This window comes from Eumetopias jubatus, unplaced genomic scaffold, assembly GCF_037043125.1.
Source record: "Eumetopias jubatus isolate StellerSeaLion01/CBP00866 unplaced genomic scaffold, mEumJub1_p1.0 scaffold_6, whole genome shotgun sequence".
NCBI lineage: Eukaryota > Metazoa > Chordata > Mammalia > Carnivora > Otariidae > Eumetopias > Eumetopias jubatus.
In genome coordinates, this window is record NW_028274812.1 from 50644086 (window position 1) to 50649850 (window position 5765).

General features: G+C 42.1%; 1 pseudogene; it reads left to right on the forward strand.

Moving 5' to 3' along the window:
* The first annotated feature begins 221 nt into the window (after positions 1–221).
* LOC148164065 (oocyte-expressed protein homolog) lies at positions 222–737 on the forward strand (annotated as a pseudogene).
* Positions 738–5765: the final 5028 nt, after the last annotated feature.

Below are 5765 nucleotides of genomic sequence, written 5' to 3' on the forward strand. Positions count from 1 at the left end.
CATCTGCCTTCGGCTCAGGTCATGGTCCCAGGGTCCGGGATCGAGGCCCACATCGGGCTCCCTGCTCTGCAGGAGGCCTGCTTCTCCCTCTCCCACTCCCCCTGCTTGTGTTCCCTCTCTCGCTGTGTATCTCTCTGTCAAATAAATAAAATCTTTAAAAAAAAAAAAAAGAAAGAAATATCTTCCCTTAGAAGAAAGACTCTTCTTTCCTGGTACGAGCAATGGCGCCCTTCAGGATGAAGACCCTGCACGGATCCCACAGCCCAGGTGCCAGAAAGAAGTGGTCCCCTTCCAGGAATTGGCTCCTTGTGCACACTCAATGGTACTGGTGTAGTTTAAGCACTTTCTGGAGCCATCAGTGTCTCACGTGGAGACACGTCTGGAAAAGATTTTTGGTCCAAACCGAGGCCTCCTCCCAAAGTTCAAATGGGAGCTCCAAGTCCTGCTCCAGATGAGAGAGCCCAACTCCGAGGGCAAAGCTGAAGTCTTCATTATGGGGAGACTCTAGTACCACAAGTGCCAAAAGGCTGATTTGCATTTTGGCCGTGAAGCCCCGAAGGATGCGGTGTGGAGGCACCATGATGCTCAGCCTGGAAACCATGAAGTCTCTTGAAAAAGAGAATGTTCATTCCAGCACTTTCCTCTCCACCACAGTGATGAGCAGCCTGGACGAAGACATGCAGTCACTGGAAATAGGTCAGGAGACTGTCTAGGAACCTGTTACCAAAACAGTGTGATTTTTGTGATTAGGATCTCAGTGCAGGGGGGTCAGTCTGGGTAAGGAGCCGCCCTTAGAGGCCCTGTCTGAACTCTGCCTTTGTTCCTGTGGCTCAGGGAAACAAGTAGTGTTAGTGGCCTACCCACTTCCCCTGCATAGACAGTGGTTTAAAGATTCAAATGTGAGTCAGACCTGTAACCCTGAAACAAATAATACATTATATGTTAATAATTTTAAAAAAATCTTTTTAAAGATTAAAATGTGAGTTATAATAAATAAACTTAAAAAAAAACATATTGACATATACATAGATATAGATTAGTATTGTCAGGAAAGGCAATCTTGCTTTGCATGCTCCAAGATGGGAAAAAGCTAAGAATTAACAAATGGTTAGTTCTGCTTTTTCATAGTGTGTTGTATTAGGTGGGTGTGGCTAGGATCTTCAACATTCCAGGGAGCTTTTGTAGATAAGGAAGAAATTTACTGTTTATTCTTTCATTAATGCCAATTTTGAAAAAAAAGTTACATTGATATTAAACAAGCTTTATAAACCCCCCTCCAAAAAAAAAGAATCTTCTTTCCCTAAGTCAGTAGTTCTCAGTGGGATACTTACCCCTATACGAGAGTCACTTGGGAGACTTGTTAAAAATACGAGTTCTTCAGCCACCACAATCAGAATCTTGTGGGAGTGGTGTTGGGCGGGTGGGTGTAAGGGCCAGAAATATGCACTTTTAACAAGTGCCTCAGATGATTCTGATGCTCCCATAATTTTGAGTACCCTTACCCTAAGCACAAGGTAGAACTAACAGGGCTCATGAAGGTAGCTGCTCAGCAGTTAAGAGCAGGACCTTGAAGCCAGATTGCCTGTGTTCCTCAGACTCTACCACTTACTAAATGTATGTTCTACCCATGCTCTTTAACTTCCCCGTACCTCAGTTTCCCCACCTACAAAATGGGAAGAACCATATAATTATCTCGTAAAGTTGTGAGGATTAAATGAGTCAATATATGCAAGGTGCTTGGAACAGAGTCTGACAGTATAAACACTATGTATATGTTGGCCATTATCAGAATTATAAGTATCCACTTTCAAGCAACTGGTACATTTTTGTACAAAGCCTGTCCTCTTGTAGAAAACCTAACCCACAGAGCTTTTCCTTTCTTTCTCCTTTTCTGTTTTAAAGAAGTAGACACCTCAAGCCAGAATATGACCTTATTGCAGGGTAAACCCGCACAAAGAAAGCTTAGATCTTTTACCACGTGTTGATGAGCCAGAGATTCGTACTCAGTCTTTTGTATGGCTTCCCCATAATTAAAATCACATAAAAAGGGCAGGAATTCAAATAAGCCCAACATGTTTTCTCACTTACCGGAAAGTGTTTGGGTAGCTACGAAGGGCAACAAAACACAAAGCCTATTGTAACAACAATCCCATGGCCAAATCATCTCCTGTCCCAAGTCTGCTTGGAGAGCCCGTTGATTCCAAGGCTCTTATTCCTCTCGTCTCCAGGAGATTTGCTAGCCTCCAGAAGATGGAAAATATTCCCAAGACCAAACCGGAGAGTGTATAATTCCCCAGTCCCCTCCCTTTATAGAATGAGATGAGCTTTGGCAACTGATCCCTTGAGGACGGATCCTTGACAGCCGGTGTGCTTGGGAAGTTTAGGACAGTTTTCCACAATGGGCTCCTTGTTGGTGTATATATCCAGACTGGATATAATTAACTGACTCTTTTTAAACTGGGCTTTCTTCTTCTCACGTGACTTCTGGAAAGTTAGTTTAGAATTTCTATTCCCTATTTGCAAAAAGGAACTTACATTAGAATATTAGTACTACAAGGACTTTTTTGAGACAATTTAATATAACTCTTTAAATGTTTATAAAGAGGGGCGCCTGGGTGACTCCGTCGTTAAGCGTCTGCCTTCGGCTCAGGTCATGATCTCAGAGCTCTGGGATGGAGTCCCGCATCGGGCTCCCTGCTCAGCGGGAAGCCTGCTTCTCCCTCTCCTACTCCCCCTGCTTATTTCCCTCTCTCGATGTGTCTCTCTCTCTCTGTCAAATAAATAAAATCTTAAAAAAAAAATGTTTATGAAGAAACTAGATCCAGAGGGAGAGTGTGGGAGTGGAGGGAGGGGCAGAAGGAGAGAGAATCTCTAGCAGACTCCATGCTCAATGCAGAGCCCCATGACCGGCTTGATCTATTGACCCTGAGATCATGACCTGAGTGGAAACCAAGATTCAGAAGCTGAACCAACTGTGCCACCCAGGCGCCCCTACTTAAAGATTTTTTTATATAATTTCAGTTATACAGAAAAGTTGCAAAGAATCCCCAGATAGTCTTCACTTTATAACATTATATATATTTCTATATACATTTTTTTCTTTCTGAGCCCCTAATATTGCAGACATGATGCCTTTCTAACCTTAATTCTTAAGTAGAAAAAATATACCACACTCTGTAACTGTAGAGTCAGCCAGTATCGGTCTTTTCAGCAACACCCACTCAGACAGATAATAATCATTGTTGATAGCATCATTTTCAAATTGTACATCTTCTGACTTGAACAATGGTAGATAAAAATCTAGCTGTAAGAACAATTAATATAGTCTTCACTCAATAGATATTTACTAAAGAGTACATTAGTGCCCTAGTGGATGGAAGAACAAACTTGTCCATATTTTGCTCGTTTTAGAGATGCTGAGCTCAGCAAAGAATTCTCTCTCTCCCCGCCCCCCCCCCCGCTCCCTCATCTCTATCTCTTTCCCTCCTCTCTCTCTCTCTCTCTCTGCCTTATCTTTCCCCTTATACACTGAAGAATTTTCTTTCAGGGTGAGAAGAGGATGTAAAATAAAATGGCATTTGCTTATAGATGAAGGATTGAAGGATCAAATCAGAAATCTAAAAGGAGCAGTTCTGAACTAAGAATTAGGTGTTGTTTTCTGCATTTTCATTATTGTGCTGGTCAGTTCTGTTTTTGTTGAAGTTGAGATGAAATTGATGGTTGTCAAATAGGTCTTTAAGAAATTTCTCTTTCTTGCTTTTATTGCATTGTCTTCCAAATGATGTTGACATTCAGTGGATGCTTCAGTACAAGGAAACCTTTTCACTTGTCACCTTGAATACACGTTCTATCCACATCTCCATGTGAATCCCAATCCCCCTGGCATCAATAACCATAGATTTTGTGAGATCAAATTATGGGTTCAGTGGACAATACAGGTGCCCTCTTATTTAAAACTGCCACAGGAACTCTGAGTAGCAAAAGGGGACAGCGGGTTAAAAATAATACTTGGCATTTATTTAAGCCCACTGGATTTCCAGTGCTATCCTTTGTGAACAAAGCACCCTTGTGCAGGAAGTTAGTTATCATCACTGTATAGATCAGCATAAATAATCAGAGAGCAAACTGGCCTGCTGTAAGGCAAGCTCATCTCTATGAGCAAGAAAGTTTTATAGCAACTTTTTTTTTTAGCAACTAGACCCTTATTCCTGGTTTTAAGCACAAACCTTCAAAACACACTTATTTCTCATATTTAAGAGGACAAATTTGTGAAAGATATCTAAACCTTAGTTATAAACTCATCCTTCTGTGTTTTTTTTTTTTTTTGAAGTTTTTATTTATTTATTTGACAGAGAGAGAGAGTGAGAGAGCACAAGCAGGGGTAGTGGCAGGCAGAGGGAGAGGGAGAAGCAGACTCCCCGCTGAGCAGGGAGTCCCATGTGGGGCTCTGTCATGGATCCTGGGATCATGACGTGAGCTGAAGGCAAAAGCTTAACCGACTGAGCCACCCAGACGTCCCTGAGGGGGTTTTTTTGTTGTTGTTATTTGGGGGGCACCTGGGTGGTTTAGTCGGTTGGGTGCCCAACTCTTGATTTCAGCTCAGGTCATAATCTCAGGGTAGTGAGATCGAGCCCCGCATGAGGCTCTGTGCTCAGTGCAGAGTCTGCTTGGGATTCTCTCTCTCTTTCTCCCTCTGCCCCTCCCCCTGCTTGTGCTCTAAATAAATAAATAAATAAATAAATAAAATCTTAAACAAAAAATCATTTGTGGGAGGCCTGTGTGGCTCAGTTAAGTGTCTGCCTTCAGCTCAGGACCCTGGGATCAAGTCTCACATCAGGCTCTTTGCTCAGTGAGGAGTCCACTTCTCCCTCTGCCCCTCCCCCCACTCGTATTCTCTCTGTCTGACAAATAAAATCTTTAAGAAAATCATTTGTTATTTTTAGGGAGGGAGGTGCTTGTTTCAATTCTACAGAACTCTTATAATGATTCCTCACGTCATTTTCTATGTGGAAGTCACTCTGGTAGGTTGGGAACACAAATGAACATCATCAGTAGCTTTTCAGAAGACTCTTGATAACTTTAGATACAGCTGGGGCGCCTGGGTGGCTTGGTTGGTTAAGTGGCTGCCTTTGGCTCAGGTCATGGTCCCAGGGTCCTGGGATTGAGCCCTGCATCGGGCTCCCTGCTCAGCGGGGAGCCTGCTTCTCCCTCTCCTTCTACTGCTCCCCCTGCTTGTGCTCTCTCACTCTGTCAAATAAATAAATAAAATCTTAAAAAAAAAAAAGAGTTGCATGCTCCACCCACTGAGCCAGCCAGGTGCCCCCTCACATTATGCTAAATTAACAGCATCTATTTATTCTTCATGAACTTGTGTTCCATGAAACACTGTCCAGAAGCTGATAAACAATTTGAGAGTAAGAGACCGTGTGTCATTATTATTATGTCCTTTGGTGTCAAGCATTAAAACTACATACATTGTAGGATATTGATATATACTTGATGAAATGGAGCAATTCATTACAAAACGCCAGTTTGTAGATAAAAATTCAGTACATAAGGGCAAAAAAGGATTAACTTGGGGAAACAAACTGACCTTAGTTTTTCTAACTTTCCTAACATGAAAACCACATATATTTCTATTCAGAAGTATGTCACCAATCCAACTGGGTGTCATTTAAAGTTGAAGCTTGGAGGGGTGCCTGGCTGGCTCAATCAGTAGAGCATGAAATTTTTGGGTTTTTTAAGATTATTTATTCATTTTTTTA